The 20719-nt window shown below is 48.5% G+C and overlaps 1 protein-coding gene across 2 annotated transcripts in view; it reads left to right on the top strand.

Annotated features, from left to right (window-relative positions):
• Positions 1-369: 369 nt before the first annotated feature.
• The window catches only part of LOC144768733 (very long chain fatty acid elongase 4-like), a 101852-nt gene continuing 81502 nt past the window's right edge, over positions 370-20719 (top strand). Inside the window, exon 1 of one of the 2 annotated variants that reach the window (XM_078652617.1) lies at positions 370-509. The gene's annotated coding sequence lies outside the window, so the exon portion shown is untranslated. Of the gene's footprint in view, positions 510-7975; positions 8229-20719 lie in introns of those variants that run through there. The other variant, XM_078652616.1, reaches the window with a different exon arrangement.

Genomic DNA, 20719 nt, shown 5'->3' with positions numbered 1-20719 from the left:
GGTAACAAACAGAAACCAAAACACCAGTGGACAGATTTACAAGCCCCTTGCGCCACTTTTGCGTCACTTTTAACATGGAAAACGTGACGCAAAAGTGGCGCAAGGGGCTTGTAAATAACCCCCTCCCTATTTTCAAGATCACCAGATTACTTAATTTCTCCAGGGATCCCACTACATTATGGTTGGGCATTCTGGGAGTTGTAGTCATGGAGTACGCCAGATAAACTATTTTTACCAAATTGTCAGGCTACAGTAACAGGTAGAAAAGAGCCCTCGGTGAAACACGGCGTACGATCTGTCGTGTCGCTATACCGCAACGTTATCGCAATTCTTATCACTCTGCTGAGCCTGCGTTTTGTAACATCCCATGTGACACACTTGGTGCAATCCTCGGCTCCAAGGTCTTCGATCCAGACAGGGCAAAAGGTTTTCGAGGAATTAGCAGTTACGAAACGGCCAGAGTTCCCGCCCATTCCCTCACTCCCCGCGCGCTCTCGGCTGCAGAACAGGTAAGTTTTGGGCTGGGTATGCGAGCAATGCTTATACCAGGGCAGCTGCTGTACAGGGGCAGGTGGACCAACGCGTCAGTTACAACAACACACTGAAATGACTGGATTGGGCAACCCCGCTGGGTGTCGAGATGACGCCATGGCAACGGGACACGATTTCCATTCAAGGGCTTTCCTTTTGTCGATCTGTATATTAAATAAAGAACTGGAAAACTAGTGTCCAGGTGTCGCTAGGTCCCTCTTTTACTGTAGCCATGTTACACGTGTCAAGTTGGAATAATATATACCATAGTGGTAGGGTGCTTGGCAACCCTATTTTTTTAAGCCAGTGCTAAGGGACATTTAAAGTATCCTTACGTCTCTCGACCCTTCGTTATTGCTTTTGAGGTAATTCACACCAAAAGGACAGGAGAAAGAATAGGAAGTAAATGCGGACTATCCCCACCCTATAGACCGCCATGCTACCCATTAATATTTCCTGCTTTTATGTTTGGCTTGGTTGGCGGTGGTCTGCAAGACGTATTTTTATCAATATTTTAAAAATACATAGAGTGGACTGTGGCGCCCCCCAGAGTATAACCTGGTCACCTCATGCTATTGGCTGATTGGCACATCATTCTACCATCCAGGAAGTGCTTTAATTGGAATGTTTAAAGGGCTATGTCACATTTAAAAAGTATACTCCATCATCAACCACTGTTTGTCACTTTTTTGTCTTTGCACCTCTATGCATTAAAAACAGAAAGCAATAGTTGTTGCTACTATTTTACCGGCATGACCTATTCGGACCTTAGCATGATAAACAGCCTTTATGCACGTAATGCATGTAAACAGCATTAATTTCTCAGGAGATCGGAGAGTAAGAATTACAAGAACCAAGGTGCACAGAGAGGATAACCTTCGCCTCCTGTGAAAACTCAGTAGTCCCTACTGTGCTGAAGATAGCCTATAGTGTCAATACTGACAGAAACTGAAACCAACTCTACACTTTGTCAGCACAATTCTGTCAAGAGGAAGGCAATGCTCTCGGTAATTCTCTCCTTTCTGTTGAAGAAGGCTTTTCTCCGGGGTACTCAGGTAGAAAAGGGCAGGAGCAATTATTCAACCATTTTTTGATTCCGGTGGCCACAGGAGCTTTCAGCTGGTCATAGATCTTCGAAATATCAACATGTGGATCAAGAAGTTTTCATTGAAAACAAAGAAACTTGAAAAGATGCCATCATTTTTGTGAATACTCTTTGGGCAGGCATAAAGGCAGCACCTGGAACTGATAAGGACTTCCAGGAGACAGAATGTCAGGAACCTTTGATGATCTCTTGATATAGGAATGTTAAATTATATAGTTATGAAGTCCAGTGTAATTATGAGTGCATCCTCCAGAATCAAAGGAATTGTCCCTTATGGATTCTCTAAATCTTAAGGGTTGGAACATCTTCCCTTATCTGGATGACTGGCTGCTCCATCTTCCATCAAAGGAAGAAGCTTTGGGGAGGGTGTAAGTCTTTAATGAATGTCTTACGCAACACAATTTGTTCATCCGTCTTTCAAAGTACAAACTAACCCTTGACAGGATCTTCATACAGGCCTCAAAATGTGGTGACCACTGGCTATGGTGAGTCAGATTTTATCAGGGCAAGCTATTTTAGGGCCAACTTGCACATTCTGACAAGCTGCTAAAGAACAGGTGTTCTGTTCATTCAAATGAGCAATAAGGATGCCTTTAAATATTGTTTTAGCTTGTCACATTTGCTCTGTGTTCAGAGACTGAGGTCAAATGTCAGCTTATGTCTTCTTAGAATTTGGTGCCTATTTTATTGTGGAAGTTGGTGCTTACTTTTCTTTCTCTGCCATACTTTTTTTTTTTTAATTTTTATAAAGTGAACTGTCTGACAATCATGCTATACAAAGTGTGTGGAATGAAAGGCTGTAGAACGCAACATTTAAATAACTTGTAAATGACCTGTACAAACATTTCAAAATATATGTCATTAAGTTTGAAAGTACATATTTGTTCCACAGATCATTGATTGTACCCTATATATTATTATCAGTAAAACTGCATGTTAGTGGGAAAGTTACTGGCCATTTCACTGGAAAATGTGTGTTTGTAAACAACAGTGAGCTACCACATCATGTTTTAGTGATATATTTATTAAAGTGAGTTTTTAAACATGAACTGGGAAACATTCCTGCCCCCTCCCCCCCCCCCCCCCGAATGGCATTGCTATCATGTAAACTAGATTATTTTTAAATGTGGTGCAAAGGGTTAGTCTAGTCAAAAAAACAAAATAGTTTTTTGTACAGTAGAAATGCTGAACTTGTGTATTTGAAGGGTCTTTCATATTTAATAATGAAGAAAAGGGTTCTACACATTAAAATATTTGCCTAGGATCACACAATTTGAGACTAGTTTACGGGTCAAATACATTTCAGTTAGGTCGAGTAGATTACTCAAGTCACTAGACCTTCAGGTCTGGTAAAGTTTTTATGATTTTTCAAAGCCTGTCATAAACGCACACTACAAGTACAAGCATGCAAAGCAAAAATCTGGACTTTATGACCTTCTTATGCACAGACGTAAGGAAACCTAAGCGCTCCTGTGGAGTTGGGTGAGTTCATGTTAAACATTGGATGGGAGATTGTAGTGAGCAGATGAAGGGCCAGTGGAAGAGGTGCGTTCCTGTACTTGTGGACAGTTGGATCAGTAGCTGGAAGTCACAGAGAAGAAAGCTGGATCAGGCATTGTGGCCCAGTTTCTTTTCAGGTCTGACTTTTTGGTTTGGCTTGACGGTACAGTGTTCTGGCTGACCCATTGTTACCAATTCTTTAACCTATGCATAGAGTGGGCTTTTGCTCTGCCCCATAGGAGTATTACACACTCCCATCATGCTGTTGATTGTTTAGTCTATCTTCCGCTTCCTATGGTGCACTTGCATTCAAATGCATGAGGGACTATTTTACATCTCAGGAGTACCCCGAATTATCACACATCAAATTCTTTATCTCATAGTACAAAAAAATCAGTTGGTCTTTTGGCACTTTTCACTTTAGTGGGTTTACAAAAATAGAATAGCAAGGTCTAAAAGGGAAGACTAGACCTAATGGTTTGCCAGTTCTTGTTTTAGTCATGTTCAGAGTTGTGCGAGTGGTTGCTCCTGTTGCAGACTTGATGCCAGCATGTTCCATAATAATGATTCCTCTTTGGGGCTTGCGTGACTTGTGAGACACCCTGAAATCCCTGACTAACCGGAGGGGAGGGGTTGGGCTGCTGTCATAGCTGGATGAGCCAAGATGTCACCAACCCATAAGGGAGGAGCTCACAATTATTTTTATTGGCATAGCGATGATGTACTGCAACAAACAAAAAATTGCTCCTGGGTAGTGTGCCAGACTCAGTCTTCTATCCCACTGAGGGCAATCACGTGAGTATAATTGCAAGACATAATAGCAGTAACTGTTTTTTTGCAGAGCTCCATAGTGCAATACTTTTGGGAGCAATACATAAACAAGCTAGCTATTTATATGCATTATTTGGTTCTACTGCATGGATTTGTATTTCAGGAGATAATTTGGTACAAGTGTGTATATATGAAAGACCACTGAACTTATTTGTGCATGATGCAGGGTCATGCGGTGGCCATTTTATCCACTGCAGGAAAGGCAGGGCTCATTTTAACTTCTTGGCACATGCCATGACTTTGAGCGAGGCCTATTTTTAAAGCCAGCAGTCTCAAAGTGGCTGGCAAATGTAGGCCCATTTCAGGGCTGTAGCTGTCACTAGTGAAGGCGGTGCAGTGGTACAGGATCCCAAAGGAATGAGGGGCCCAAAGGAATAAGGGGCCCACTGTACCCCAGTTACGGCTATCTTTTATTAACCAGCAGTCACGAGAAAGGGACAATTTTGCTAGCTTTCATTAAGGCCATGCTACACCACTGGCCCGTGATTATAAAGGTAGAGATGTTACGCCTGGTATGATAAATGGAAGGGGGGTGGGAGCACACTGCTTCACCTCCCAGCACAGTTCGCCCCTTTGCATCCTGGTAAATGCAGTTCAATTTAAATGCTTACTTGAAATTTTGCAGAGTGCTTCACCAAAGTTGGTGCAGGTTAGTGCTGTGAATCTCTAGACACGTGTTTCTGGATTATATCCTTCATCAGTAGAGATAAAACGAAATTCTTCTGGGGTTTGCTGAGAAAGCTGCCACAATCCTCTCAGGTCTCTGTACCTCTCCATGGCGCACAGATGCATCTCCAAGAACTCGTCAGCCCAGTGGCTGGGAGGTCAGCAGTCTGCTCCCACCCCTTCCTGGTATGATAAATGCTGTCAGATAAAATTCAGGACTGCTTGATTGTCATGACTTGGGGTTAGTTGATCAGGAAGATGTACTAGTTCGCCATTAATTCCTCTTTAATCCTTGCATCACCATCCTCCGTACATTTTGACAGCGTCTCTGCTAGGAACCCATAGATTAGCTGCAGGGAGCCCCACTGCGGTGGTTATTACTTGCTGAGCCTGACCTGTTTCACAGCCAGTAGCACTAAGGATACTGGGACTTGTAGTTTCTTCCCTGTTTAGGGTTTTCTTGTGCTGTACTTGTTAGGTTTACCATTGACTGGCTCCTGCATGACTCCTCATCACTCACATTTCCTTGCTCACTATTGGTCAGCACCTCCTCCTCGCCTCAGTCTTCCTTCAGGGCTTCGAGTCTAGTCTTCGTCCTTTCGTTGAGCCTGGTCCAAGCACTGGTTCCAGTGCCCTTGCACTGCAGGCTCCTGCAGTGCAGACAATCTTTGTTTAACTTTTTAACATGCACACCTTGAGTGCATGTTTCTGTCATACCTCTCCTTCTCCCCCTTCTTAAAGTAAAAAAAAAAAAAAAATATATATATATATATATATATATATATATATATATATATATATATATATATATATATATATATATATATATATATATATATATATATATATATATATATATATATATATATATATATATATATATATATATATATATATATATATATATATATATATATATATATATATATATATATATATATATATATATATATATTTGAAAGCCACATCACACTTGGTGGATTTTGAGGCACTCTACAAAAATCTCGAATAATCATAGTTCAAGTGAATAAATGAGAATCTCTGAAAGTCATGTTTTGTTTCTGGTGAGTCCTATTGTACGTTTGTCTTCATTGAACAAACTTCGTGTCCTTGTTTACCATAAGCCCTCCTCCCACTTTCCACCCTGTCCCATCTCCGTCGGCAAAACACCAATAACATGGTAGTATATGGCGTTTACTTCTGTTGACAAAATAAGGTCAGTGGAGGCCTCTCTTTGATTTGTCAAGTGGGGTGGGACACTCATGTTGACGTAACTTGTTTATGCTGTGTTGTACTGTGCTTATGATGCGCCAAGAGTGCCTAGGTTGAGATCTAGAGCCCTGCCTTGTCGTTTGTCGAGTAAGCGCATCACGATGCCGCACCAAGTTCATGGAGCTTCCATTCTGGACTTGTCAGGCACACTACATGCATGGATCTTAAAACAATCATTGACAAAGCCAAAAGGTTTCACCTATCTGTAATCTATTGGCTTTGCCAATGTTTTTTTACATGTTGCACAGCAGTTCAACTGCTGTGCAACATGGCTCAAAGTAAAAAAATAAAACGCTATGATGCTGCCAGCACTGTCCATGTCAAAGCACTTTTTAGAAAAAAATGTAAGTCATGTTTTACAGCTGCTAAACTGCTGTGGGACATGTAAAAAAAATAAAACACTGACGGACCCAATAGATTTTGGATAGGCGAAACCTATTGGCTTTGCCGATGCTTGTTCCTTTACCTACAAGTAACAAATTGGTTCATACTGTAGCTGATCCTCCGCGCTAGCTGAACGCCAGTCTTCATGACATGGGGCCATTGACAGATATGCCCTCATGTTATGTTAAAGGTTCTTTCTACAGTGCATTTGCCCCCCTCTGGTATTATGGTATTGTCTCTTTGAACCCAAAGCTGATGTGCTCATCTAATAGAGGAGGAACAGGTGCTGATTTGCTCATCTAATAGAGGAGGTACAGGTGCTCCTTTTGGGCGTTCTGTTTTAAGAGCATTTAAATTCACCGATCAGACTCCCAAGTTGTCCCACACCAGGTGTGAACTTTAAGTCCTATTTGCAAGTATTCTGAAACATGTTGTTTTTCTCTTCAGGAATTCTTGCCCGTGTACCAGAATGCTGAAGAAAAAACTATTCAAACTGACACTCTCTGTCTGTGGCATTGGTGTAGGAACAGTGGCGTGGGCTGTAATCCAAGCAAGGAAAACGACCCCCATCCCAGGTTTAGGAGTAGTAAAAAAAAAAAAAAATTATATATATATATATATATATATATATATATATATATATATATATATATATATATATATATATATATATATATATATATATATATTTATAATTATAATTCAGGTGATCTGGTGCACTGGTTAGTAGCTGAGCCCTTACAGAGGTTTCTGTCTGAAGGTGTTATGTAAGCACACCAGTTTCACAAAGGCTTTATCTTCCAAACAGGACTGACAGCCCCCCAGCCAGCAGTGGCCCATCCGACGGGCTGAGGGGCCACGCAGCCCCCCCCCCTGGTTTTCTGGCAAGAAGAGTGTCTGTCAATGCTGAACAAAGGTCATCCTTACAGACACTTTTCTTAGTTGAGCCTGTGAAGGTTTATCCTGACAGCACACAGAGCTGCCTGGTATTCCTAGTTTTTTGCCTGGAGCTTCGCCCTCCGGGAAGCACTTTCTCCCATTCAAAATTACTACTTTTCCACGCTTCCTAAAAATAGTTGGGCACGTTCTAACTTTCCCTAAATATTTCAAGACTGTAGTTACAATAGAAAATAAGTATCCTCGAATATTTTGAACAGTTCTAGAATATTTGGGGATAGAGCAACTTAAGAGAGAATAGGACATTTGACCTTCCAGTAAGGGCTGGCTTTTGGCATGGGCGAGCTGTGCCCTGGCTGCCAACGTTTAGAGTGGCCCAGTGACCTGTCTGTCTGAAGGTCATGCAAGCAGCAGCCTCTCTCTGACCTGCTCCAGTGACTCTGCATAAACGAATTTTAATTGTTAGTCGTTTTACATGCTGCAGGTACCTGTTTAACACCCACCCATCACCTCTGACCTCAGCCATCCCATCTTTTCACACCACATTAATGTGAAGGAGATAATTGAGATAATTAAGGTACGTTGGGGAGGAGGCGAAATGTTTGCGTTAAGAGGCATTCACTGCAGTGAAGTAGCAAGTGGCCTGTGGAAAGAAAAACCGGACCCCCTGTTACTCCCGGCTTTAGGTACTATGAGCAGCCTGGGTGCCAGATTTGTTTCCGCCCAGGGCGCTCTGGGAGCAGAGGCCGCCTCTGCATCCAGAGTCCGCCACGCCCACTGCTGCCCTGAGGGCACAGTTCAGGGCAAGAAGCGCGAACTAGCTGCCAGCCTGCAGCACGGCGGTGGGGGAGGGGCGGTGGGTGTCACTGCCACGGACGTCTCGTTGTCTCATGGGTGTGGTTTGATGAAAGGGAGCGGACACGGGGGAAGCATCCGAGCGTCTGCGGAGTCAAGGGAGGGCACAAGCTGAAGGTACCACCAGGGAGGGGGAGGCAGGGCAGGCGGCTGAACACCAGCTCGAGCCAGGAGATCCATTATCAAGGTGAGGAGGGGTTAGTGGGTGCTCTAGAAAAACCTGCGTGTTATCGAAATGCTCAAGGGTCAATGTTCACCTTCCTCCATCTTTCACGCTTATTTAACACCGCCTGTTATCGCTTGAGAGGACTTCTCGTCACTTTTACCCATTAGCGGGGCATGGGGGGGGCGGTTATTCCTCATACAAGTGCGAGGTCCTGTCGAGTACTTTGCAGCAGTGATCGATAGCGCATCTTTGACCCTCGCGCCTTTTACCTGCACACACAACAAATTGGGCATCCGATTACTCGACCGGAGAAAGCCACCTGCGGCCCAGCCAAGGGGTGTAAACGGGCCGAAGGAATGCTGCAGTGCACACCGTGCGGTGCGTGTTCAAGGGAGGGCTGGATGCCGCCGATGTCCTCCGAGAACAGGCTCTGAGCGGAAGTACTCGTGAATGAGTACCGTTTGTTTACATGGTAACGAGGGAGGACCGGTATTAGTGAAGATATTGCTGTAGAAACCGGTGTGCTTGTGTAAAGAGGTGTTACTACAATGTTACTGCTAGTGCTACGCATACATTGGGCGCCTGCAGTAAAGGGCGTGGCCTCTTGGAGCTTTAATGCAGCCGGCAGCCCCGCCAAGACCCATTTATCAACTTAAATTGACGTGAAGGGTTTTACAAGAGGGAGAAAGTTGAAGTACAGCCAGGCATTCTTAGCCCAAAAATTGTATAGCCTCGTGCCTAAGTCGGGAATTATGGTATGTATTGTATACGTTGCGTTTGCACAACTCCCCCGGCTCCTGGATCTCCAAACCCTTTCTCTAACATTACACAAATCAACAGCCATCTGACACACACACACACACACGTGCATTTGTCTGCTCTCTGTGGGCCGAACAGTACTATAGAAATAAAGTCACCACCTGTTGCGAGGTCCAGTGTTGTCGGGCCCGGTAGTGAATGTGCAAGAAAGAGTATGCAGCGTTCAGCCTGTGGGACTGTTCCGACTGTGCATGGTCAGGTGATTTCACCTATGGCAAGCAGTGGTAGTGGCCAGCGGTTGATGTGCATTAAAAGCAAGCATTGGCAAAACCAGAAGTTTTTGCCTGTGCAAGATCCATTAGGTTTGCCAATATGTTTTAGCCATGTTGTACACCAGAGTGGCTTCTGTTCAGCATGGCTAAAAGTTAGTGGGGAGAGGTGTGAAGTGGAGTGTTATGGAGTGGCGTACAGTAGAGTTGAGTGGCATGGAGAGGAGAGGAGTGGAGTGTCATAGAGTAGCGTACAGTGTTGAGGAGTGTCATGGAGGGAGTGGAGTGTAGTAGGGTTGAGTGGCGTAAAGTGGAGTACTGTGTCAACAGATGAGTAGTAGTGGGATTTTCCTTTTGCCTGCTTTCATTCTTCTCCTGCTGGCTTGCCTCGGTGGGACAGGAGTCCAGAGGCCATCACCCAGTCGCTGCCATCCCAGCAGGCGCTCTCTTCATCCTAGCGCCACCGGGTCGATGCTGCTCCCACAGGGGACTACAAGCCCCAGAAGCCCCTGCACCATTCCCCCAGCTGCTGCTGTTTGAGAGAGGGAGGTGCCACCATCGCGCTATTTAACGCTGCCTCTCCCCCCTGCAACGCGCGCGGGCGACGCCGGGCTAAGCCCGGGCAAAGGGCGGGCCGTCTGTGGCCATCAGGAGCCAAAGGAGGCCGGGCCGGGCCACGAACCTAACATCTGATTATCCGGATGAAGTAAGACTTTGGCCCTAAAACTGTATAGTGGACTTAATAATACTTTTTGCGTATGTATTGCTGCATCGGGTGCTGGTAACTGTCTAATTGCCTGTCGAGTGTCCCTGCGCATATTGCTTTATACGTAGGTTTATTACCCTGGCCTTGGCTTGGCCTGTTTGCTGACAGAGCCGTGTAATTTGTGGAAGTAATGTCAGCAATGATGAAATCTAAGGAGGGTAAAGGGAAAGTGGTAGCAGGCACTCTGGATGCTTTTTTAATACGAGCTGAATCTGTAATTATAAATGAAATCAAGTTAACAGACGTAGGCTGTCTTTAGAATCACAATTACTCCAGAGTCGCCTTGCTACTAGTAATCTAAATCTTAATGAAAGTCAGATGGAAGGAGGGCCACAACCTAACGTGTGCTCCCCACCGCTGTTAGATTCTCCCAATACCCAAGAATCCCAAGAAATCCCGTATTCTCCTACCATTAGAGATGAACCCAATGTATTAACTAGGGCACAGAAATCAAAACAGTTAAGTGGAAAATGCCCGGTATCACTAGGTAAAAAACGGAAGGGACAGATAAATAAAAGATCATGTAAACAGCACATATCTAAACCCTCAACAAAGACGGGCATGCAAGAAACTGAGCCAAACTGTGAATCTCCCCCGATAGATATAACACCTTCACAGATGGCACTCAATATAAATCAGGGTACAGAGGAAGTCTTTTGGACTAAGTTGGAAGCAATGATGAATGCCCATTTACAACCTATTGTACTTAAATTGGTTGACATTGAAAATCGGTTAGCACGAATAGAGAGCCATCACCCAAATACCTGTGCGCCACAAGCTGAATTAAGACCTAGTTTGCACAGGCCAATGGTGAAAAAGAGAAGTGGGGAAGTTGCTATGTTAGACTCATCTGGGCAAAGTTTGATACAGGGTGGGACCTCCAAGGGGTATATAAGTCCTGGGACGGTCCATCCATAATCACCACAGGACGGGAATCAAGTAATAAACCCCACGAATAAGGATAAACCCATGGGGCAGGTTTTTCTCAAAATAAAGGCAGACCGCAAAAAACTATTAACGCAGAACGTTCCTTAGGCGACTTGTCTGTTAGTAGCCCGGACACAATTTTAAACTTGCCACCTCAAACTACGCCTTGCATTGTTGTTTTAGCAAATGTGCACCCACTAATCCCAGGGGAAGGGGAAGACTGACCATCCTTGCGGAATAAGTCATTGTATCTTTTAAATGCCAAGACAGGTATAAATTGTAATATATTGTTCTCTGAAATTAAGATGTCCCGAAGGGTCAGATGGGGGAGACATAGCCTTAACCTTTAGGTCCCCAGGGTTGGTGAGAGCCATTAATGATAGGATGTTCGATCAAATTATGGATAAAACAAAAGTTTTGATTCTACCACGTTTTTTTTTATTGCCCTCATACCTGGTTATCGAACTTAACAGGAGCAGAGTATCAAAATAAAATAACCAAGCCGCCACAGTTTCCACCATGGTATCACGCAAATCGTTTTGACCCCCCGAGTACATTAATAGAGGTTGCTTGACCATTAACAGGGACCCCTTTGGGAAAAGATGTCTAAGATATGACGGTATCTCCACCATTCAATGGGAACATTAGCAAATCTTTCTTGTCAGTTGATCTTTTGAGAGACCATGGTGACTCTCAGCTGTCTCGCAATAAAGACAAAATCCGGGCTTCGTCTATAGATTGTGAGGAAAATAATAATACTACTCATACTGGCCAAATATTAGAAAGCCTTCGCACTAAAAAACACCCAGATATAGTAAAAATTCAAAAAAACAGGTGTACCTTTCGTTTAATCTCGTGGAATGTGGCAGGCATCTCACGAAGATTATTGGATGAGGCATGGATTGAATATATTAAATCCTTTGATATCATCTGCCTTCAAGAGACTTGGAGTAGAACTGACCCATGCCTTGAAGAATATTACTCGTCTGTTGTTCATGCTGAACCATCATTGGCTGGGAGGGCAAAAGGTGGGCTAATTACTTCTCTCTCAGTAAAATATAAGTCAGTAAAAATAGATAAAATAATGACTTCTCCATGATACAAATTGATTATGATTAATAATCTGCTCTCTGCCCCTTGTTGTTAATCAATTGGTACTATAATATTTTTGACACACAGAATGCATCAATTATTGATAGCCTGCAGGTTGAAATAGCTAGAGTGACTGAAAGATACCCTCCCTTGTGAATCATGTGGTTGGGGGATTTTAATTATACCACATGTCATCAAAGCAGGAGTAAGGCTTGTGGTTTGCTTGACATTAACAAACAACCACTGGCACACTTCAAGCATACTATACAGGGTGATGCATTGAACAACATTATTGTGGTAAACGATCTTTGCATGTTATAAATGCCCTCTAGCATTTCAACCATGCCTATCCCAACCTTTCAAGGGACTGGGGGGAAAATGAGTGTGATTGATTTTGTGTTAGTTTCTAGTAGGTATGTTCATCTTATTGATGATTTTAGAATAGAAGTAAATCCTGCTGGTGATCACAACCCGCTTGTTTTATTGTTGGACACAGTTGTTGATAGGGACCAGCCTATTGAACAACATATGAAATATAGTCACAACCATGGCTTTAGGATAAAATGGGACAGGGTAAATCCTAAAAAGTTGGAAGAAACAATCTTTAAAGCTAATCTTTCACAAGTAACCACCTGCCTAACGATTACCTGTGAGCCCGAATTAATAGTACATAATTTTGAGGCTCTTTGTGAGAGTGTGGCCACATATTGTTTAAACCGGTCGGGAAGGGTAGTACCCAGGAGAACAAATGGTTTGATGCTGAATGTTCGGCGGCACAAACTTTATTGAAAAAGGCCTTACACAGAGTCCCCCGGGACAAGGAAATGGTTAAGAAAGCTAGAAAAAATTATAAAGAGAACATTGAAAAAAGGAAACTGGATGTGAAAAAGCAGGCTTGGGATGACCTTGAGAAAGCCTCAGACCTAAGAGATAGTAGATTATTCTGGGAGGCAATTAATCGCCCCTTCCTCAGTAACGAAAATAGGACCATGATTATGCACATAACCGGGGAGGTCAGGGAATCCCATTATTCTAAGATTTTTAACCCAAAGGGTACTAGTTTGATAAACGAAAGTGAGGATGAAATCCACCGTAATACTAAGACTGCACAAAAACTTAGTGTCTCGCTCTCTCTGGGAGAAGTGGAGGAGGCCCTGAGAAGAGGTATTTCTTTCAAGGTTCTGATTAGATTTGTCATGGGCACCTCGTTGGTGAGTTCATGAAGCCCTCACCCACCAACCTAGTTGGTGGCATGCTTCATCATCGGGCCCACCCAGTGACACCTAATGTGTCCCGGGTGTGCTGCGACGCCTGATTTCAGCGGAGCTGGTATTTTACTGAGAGTGCAGTGTGAGGTGTAAGGTGAAGTGTGAGTTAAAACGGCTTGGCGAGGGTCCCAGTACCCGAGGGTAAATTAAATTTTAATAACTGGGCCCCCGTCAACGGTTAAAATAAGGCTTGGGGATGTTTTGAGGGAGGCGAGTTACTACCTCCTACATCCATCAGTTGATCGAAATGTTTCAGCCAGTGCCTTAAACTAAATCTGGCTTTCCTCAGGACCTTTTATAAAAAGAGTGTAGTGCAGGTTAAAAAGGAGTGTAATCCAGGCTATGTGTTACACTCACTAAGGTGTTTTTCTAAGTGTGAGTGGGGATTCCCTTCTCATATATGCGCTTAGATTTTGCAGCCAATGCTTCCAGGAGTGAAGCGGTAAGGGTTTGACCAGCTTTTCTGGTCTGAGCCTACAGATTTCACCTAAACAAGGAGTTTATGGAGAGATGGTACTCCATTTTAAATAAATGTTCGTTGGACTTGATATTGGTATTAATTGAGGAATTGGCAAAGGTAATTCGTGAATTAACCAGTGAAATTGACAAACTTAAAATGAATTTGGAGACACGGATGGATAAAGATGACTGGGGGAAAACCATTAATGAAATCAATGCAAAAATTGAGAAATATTCAAAGGAGTTACAGGAAGGCAAACTACGAAAGTTCAAACGTGACACGTTGGACTACAAATTAAATGAAGTCTACACGTGGGCTGAGGTCTATGCCCAACGTAGAACATACCCAAAGAAAAAAGCTCCTACAACATCTGAAGAAAGTCTAGTCTCTGAAAGTGATTTGAACACCAACAGGCCCCCAGCTCAAACTCAAATAGTTGAAAGTTCTGCACCAACAAATTCAGTTCATATGGATTCGTCAAAAGCAACAGGTACCAGCCAGTCTTTTTTAGCCCAGGTAGGGGATTCAAGCCAACCACCAGGGAAACCACAACAAAAGAAACCTACCACAAAACAAGGAGAGGAGGTCGAAGGAGCTCGCACAAGAAGCATGAGACAAACCTAGTGTTGAACATTTCTAAGATACAATTAAGCCCAGACGAAGTAAGAGTATTGAATAAGGGCTTGGGGTTTGTCCCTACTTATGATACTAACAAACTGGAGTGTGAGGTTGCCTTTTATAGATTCATGCGAGTACTCAAACTCAAACACTTTTTTTCTAATGTGGTACCAGCGCAAACAGAACGAGAGGAACCAGAATATTTGGAATTCAGACCTAAATCTAAATTTCAGGCACCGTGTTGGACAGGCCACATGAGGGGCTCGCTCCCTCCCCGCAGGACAGGGCCCGGGCCACCGTCAGCACCATTGCCCGGCCCAGCCGCCATCTTGGACACGGCACCACGCGGCCGTGCGGCCTCAGCCCGACCCCAACCCTGGGCCTGGCCAGGCCCCGACATCCCGGCACCACCCTCCACCCAGGAGGTGAACGGCCCACTTGGCAGGTCAATGGGAGTACGAAGTGTCGATGGCTCTTCCCCGCCAGGTGCCGAGCACCCCCAGCCTCCTCGGGCGCTGGCTCCACCCCCCTGCTGGGTGTCTGGACTCCCTCATCCCAGACCTCCCGACCTCCAAGAGCGAGGGTCCGGACATCAAAGGGCGCCAGACCTATAACTGAGGCAGCCCCAGGACAGGAGGGCAGTTGTATCCTGGAGTCGAGAGACACCGCGACAAACTCATCCTTGACGGACTGCTGGCGCTGCCACAGCCCTGCCTTGTGAACTATTGTCCTGCCTGCTGGCGCTGCCGCGGCCCTCTGCAACCTTCATCCTCGTTGGGACCTGCTGGCGCTGCCGCGGCCCGTTGTAACCTTCATCCTCGTTGGGACCTGCTGGCGCTGCCGCGGCCCGTTGTAACCTTCATCCTCGTGGGACCTGCTGGCGCTGCCGCGGCCCGTTGTAACCTTCATCCTCGTGGGACCTGCTGGCGCTGCCGCGGCCCGTTGCAACCTGCATTCTCGTGGGACCTGCTGGCGCTGCCGCGGCCCGTTGTAACCTTCATCCTCGTTGGGACCTGCTGGCGCTGCCGCGGCCCGTTGCCACCTTCGACCTCTTCGGGACCTGCCGGCGCTGCCGCGGTCTGACCCCTCCGAACACCGAGCTCGAGGATTGTGAGCCATCACCGTTACACCCCCGTACCCGTGGGTACCCAGACTGTCCCGCTACCCCCTTCCCCTACTAGAGACTAGAATTGAGAGGATCATCGTGTCCTGATAGCCTTGTATCGTACCACTCTACTCCCAGAAGTGCCTATAAAAGGTGTTACCCTGAACTTTGTGTGGTGTCTATCTGTGGGGGGGAAGTTACCTGTCTGTGCGATCACTGTGCTCGGCCGACCCTCCAGGTCCCCGTCTAACATTGGTGGCCAGCGGCGCGATCCGAACCAACGCGTACCGTACAGACAGTAACTCACCCTACGACTAAAACCACAATGACGACCAAAGAGAGCGGATCGGCGGAGAAGTTCCAGATGGAAAAGCTGGAAGAATACAACCACCGAGAACTCAAACAATTTTGCATGGACTTAGGCATTGCTACCACCGGGCTAAGCACAAAAGAAGACTTCAAAAACGCCCTAGAGGCCTGGACAGAGACAAATACCGCAACCCCCCGGGACCCCGCAGCCCCGGAAGTCAACACCACCCGGACGGAGGAACGGAGAACAGGCCCCTCCCATGAAGAGATCCAAGAGCGGGAAAAAAATAGATTACACGAGTTAGACTTGGCACGACTCAGATTAGACGGAGAATTGAAACTGGCGGAACAAAAAATAAACTTAGAACACTTACGGCTCAGAGAAGAGCGAGAGGAAAAACAGAGACAGAGAGACCTCGAAGAAAAAAGACTGGCATACGAGCACGAGTGCAAACTAGCGGAGATAGAAATGCGCAAACTGAACAAAAACCTAGGGGTGCCCGAGCAACCGCACTCCCCGGGTCCTACCGAGCAGAAGGTCCACATCCCCAAGGATGTGGTCCGAGAATATCACCGGAACGACGACATACAGCAGTGGTTCAAGGCCTATGAGATTGCCATGACCGCCCACCGGGTCGCTCGAAGTGACTGGGGAGCCGGTCTATGGGGGAGATTCGTCAACGAGGGTCGTGATGCCCTGCTGCAGCTTCCGGACCATCAAATGACGTCCTATGACCACATGAAGGCCGCCCTCCTCAGTTGATATGGACTTACACCCGAAATGTACCGCCAGAGGTTCCGCAACTGCACCAGGATCCCAGGTACGACGTGGTTGGAATACGTGAACTATTTCAGCCGAGCCTTCGAGGGGTGGATCAAGGGTAACAACGTAACCACTTACGAACAACTCTTCAATCTCATTGTGTGGGAGCACCTCTCCAACAACTGCTTTGTCGAGCTCAGGCAGCACCTCCTCGACAGTAAATTGACTGAACCCCGGCAGCTCGCCACCGAGGCTGACCGGTGGGAGAGCACCCGAGTGGCCCGGAGTGGGCCGAATGAGCAGAACAGAACCAACCAAGGTCACCATCGTCCCCGAGGAGGAGGAGGAGGCCCGGGCCGGGGCAGAGACGCCGCCCCGGCCGCACCCACTAACGCCACCCCGGCCCCAGCAGGCCGGGGAAACCCCCCGATGCGCCCGGGGTTCCGAGCTAACGTGACGTGTCATCGATGCCAGCGAGTCGGCCACTATGCCAGTGACCCGACCTGCCCGAAGAACCAGGCCCCCGGGCCCCGCCAGATGGCGGCCGCCGCCCTGGGGGAAGAACAAGTCTCCGAAGACACGGAGACCTATGAGTCGGAGCAGTTCGAGTGGGAACCCGCCGCCATGACCCTGGCATGCCTAGGAGGAAGAGACATGGTCCCGCGGACTCCCCTGCCCGCCAACACTCGGAAGTACAGCCAATGGGTGAGCATCAATGGGCGCAAGGCCGAGGCCCTGCGTGACACCGGGGCCAGTGTGACGGCCGTCCGCTGTCACCTGGTGACCCCAGAACAAATCCTACCAAACGTACTTTGCCCCGTCCGATCGGCAGATAACTCGGAGAGCCTGTGTCGGATGGCCTGCGTCCCCTTCGAATGGGGAGGAGTGTCCGGCATGCTGAAAGTAACTGTCCGTGACGATGCCCCCGTAGACTGCCTCCTGGGGAACGATCTCGAGAGCTCCCCGTGGGCCGCTGTGGAAAGAAGAGAGCATCTGGGGATGTTGGGTCTCCCGGACTGGGCGTGCGTAACCACCCGATCCATGGCCACCCGCACCATCCCTAGACCAGAAGAACCAGAATGGGCAGCACCTCCGCCCTCGATCACTCCAGAAGAAGACTTCCTCCAGACCGACCACCCGGACCCCACCCCAGAGGGGTCCACACAGCCCCCCGAACTTCCCGACCTGGCTCAGTGGCGTCAAGAAGGGGGGCCCACCCAGGAACAATTCCGGCAGGAGCAAAAGACCTGCCCCTCCCTCGAGGGATTGCGACAGCAAGCGCTCGCCCAGAGCCAAGGAGACACCACCGGGGCCCACTGGGTTTATTGGGACAATGATCTCTTGTACAGCGAACAGAAAATCGCAGAACTGGGGGCCGGGCGAGTGCTGGTGGTGCCCCTCCACTTCAGAGACTTCCTGTTGAACCTAGCCCATGATGTCCCCCTGGCCGGGCACCTGGGCCAAGACAAGACCTACCACCGCCTGGTGACTCACTTTTTTTGGCCCAAAATGAGAAATTACGTATCCAACCATTGCCGGTCCTGCCCGACCTGCCAGGCCAGTGGGAAGAGCGGCCGCAAACTCAAGGCACCCCTACAACCATTCCCCGTGGTGACCACCCCGTTCGAAAGGGTGGGAATAGACATTGTGGGGCCCCTGGACCCCCGAACAGCACAGGGACATCGCTTCATCCTGGTCCTGGTGGATCACGCTACCCGCTATCCTGAGGCGGTCCCCCTTCGTGCGATAACAGCCCCAGTAGTGGGTCGAGCCTTGATGGGGATCTTCTCTCGAGTGGGCTTCCCCCGGGAAGTCGTCAGCGACAGGGGTACGAACTTTATCTCAAAATACATGAAGTCCCTCTGGCAACAGTGTGGGGTCACCTACCGATTCACGACCCCCTATCACCCTCAAGGGAACGGACTGGTTGAGCGGTTCAACCGCACGCTCAAAGGGATGATTGGGGGGTTGGAAGAGCCCCTCCGTCGCCAGTGGGATGTGCTACTACCGTGCCTTCTCTTTGCCTACCGAGAAGTCCCCCAGAAGTCCCTCGGCTTCAGCCCTTTCGAACTCTTGTATGGACACCCGGTGCGAGGCCCGCTCAGCCTAGTCAAAGAAGGCTGGGAAATGCCCCCTCTAAAGAACCCTCCAGATGTTTTCAAGTACCTCCTAACCCTCCGCAACCAGACCAGAAGGTTCAGAGAGATGGCAAAAGCAAACCTGGAGGCCAGTCAGGAGGACATGAAAAGGTGGTACGATCAAAATGCATCCTCCATCGAATTTGAACCCGGCCAACAAGTGTGGGTAATGTCTCCCACCGAACCATGCGCCCTGCAAGACAAATGGACGGGGCCCTTCAAAGTAATCGAGCGCAAGAGCCCTGTCACCTATCTCATCGATATGGAATCTTCCCGAAACCCTCTCCGGGTCCTCCACGCTAATAGACTGAAACCCCACTTTGTACGCTCCGAACTCAGTCTCCTGATGGCAACCGACAATGGAACCGAGGAGGACTCCGAACCCCTTCCTGACCTCCTACGGTCACGGGAGAAGGACGGCTCCGTGGACGGGGTCCGACTCTCGGAGGCCCTCACCCTGGAACAGCGCCAAGACTGCCGAGTCCTCCTGCTCCAGTTCTCCACCCTGTTCTCCCTCACCCCAGGGGTCACCCCCTGGTGCTTACACGACGTGGACACTGGAGACAGTCCCCCTATCCGCCATCGGGCCTACCGCGTACCAGATCGGGTACGGGCCTGCATCCAAGAGGAGGTGGCCAAGATGCTCACACTCGGGATCATCGAGCCCTCAGACAGCCCCTGGGCCAGCCCAGTGGTACTGGTCCCCAAAGCGGCCGCCCCCGGCGCCACGCCGGAGCTCCGGTTCTGCGTCGACTACCGGGGCTTGAATGCGGTCACCAGAACAGACGCACACCCCATCCCCCGAGCAGATGAACTAATCGACCGCATGGGAGCTGCCCGCTACCTCAGCATCTTCGACCTGACAGCGGGCTACTGGCAGATCGGTCTCACACCCCGGGCCCAAGAACGATCGGCATTCTCTACCCCTGATGGCCACTATCACTTCAAGGTCATGCCATTCGGCATGAAGAATGCGCCAGCAACATTTCAGCGGCTAGTAAACCAGGTCCTGGCAGGACTCGAAGGATTCAGCGCCGCCTACCTGGACGATATCGCTGTGTACAGCCACCACTGGTCCGACCACCTCCACCACCTCCGAGAGGTGCTACAGGCCCTCCAACGAGCTGGCCTCACGATCAAGGCCAGCAAATGCCAAATTGGCCAGGGGTCCGTGACCTATCTCGGGCACCAGGTGGGAAGCGGTCTGGTGGCCCCTCTGCAACTCAAGATCGCTGCCATCCAGTCGTGGCAGTCCCCCATCACCCAGACCGAGGTCCGCGCCTTCTTGGGACTCACAGGCTACTACCGACGGTTCGTGAGGGACTATGGCAGCATCGTAGGGCCCCTCACGGAACTCACCTCCAAAAACCAACCAAAGAAGGTCAACTGGACCCCAGACTGTCAAGCGGCCTTCGAGAAGCTGAAGGCCGCCATGTGCTCCGCCCCGGTGCTCCAGGCCCCCGACTACAGCCGGGAATTTATCGTCCAAACAGATGCCTCCGACCATGGCGTTGGGGCAGTCCTTTCCCAGCTGAACCCCGAAGGACTTGACCAGCCAGTGGCTTTCATCAGCAGACGGCTCCTGGCCCGAGAACGACGCTGGAGCACCATCGAGAGGGAGGCCTTCGCCGTGGTGTGGGCCCTCAAAAAGCTCCGGCCTTATCTCTTCGGCACCCACTTCCGGGTCCAGACCGATCATCGACCCCTGCAATGGCTCATGCAGATGCGGGGGGAAAACCCGAAACTACTACGTTGGTCCATCTCCCTGCAGGGGATGGACTTCACTGTGGAACATCGACCCGGCCAAGACCACGCCAACGCGGATGGCCTGTCCCGCTTTTTCCGCCTCGACGAGGAAAGTCCCCAAGAAGATGGGTGACTCTCCCCGCCTTCAGCTGGGGGGGACGCATGTTGGACAGGCCACATGAGGGGCTCGCTCCCTCCCCGCAGGACAGGGCCCGGGCCACCGTCAGCACCATTGCCCGGCCCAGCCGCCATCTTGGACACGGCACCACGCGGCCGTGCGGCCTCAGCCCGA

Source organism: Lissotriton helveticus, chromosome 7, assembly GCF_964261635.1.
Source record: "Lissotriton helveticus chromosome 7, aLisHel1.1, whole genome shotgun sequence".
NCBI lineage: Eukaryota > Metazoa > Chordata > Amphibia > Caudata > Salamandridae > Lissotriton > Lissotriton helveticus.
The sequence above is the reverse complement of the archived record's forward strand: the minus strand, read 5'-3'. Positions and strand labels throughout refer to the sequence as shown.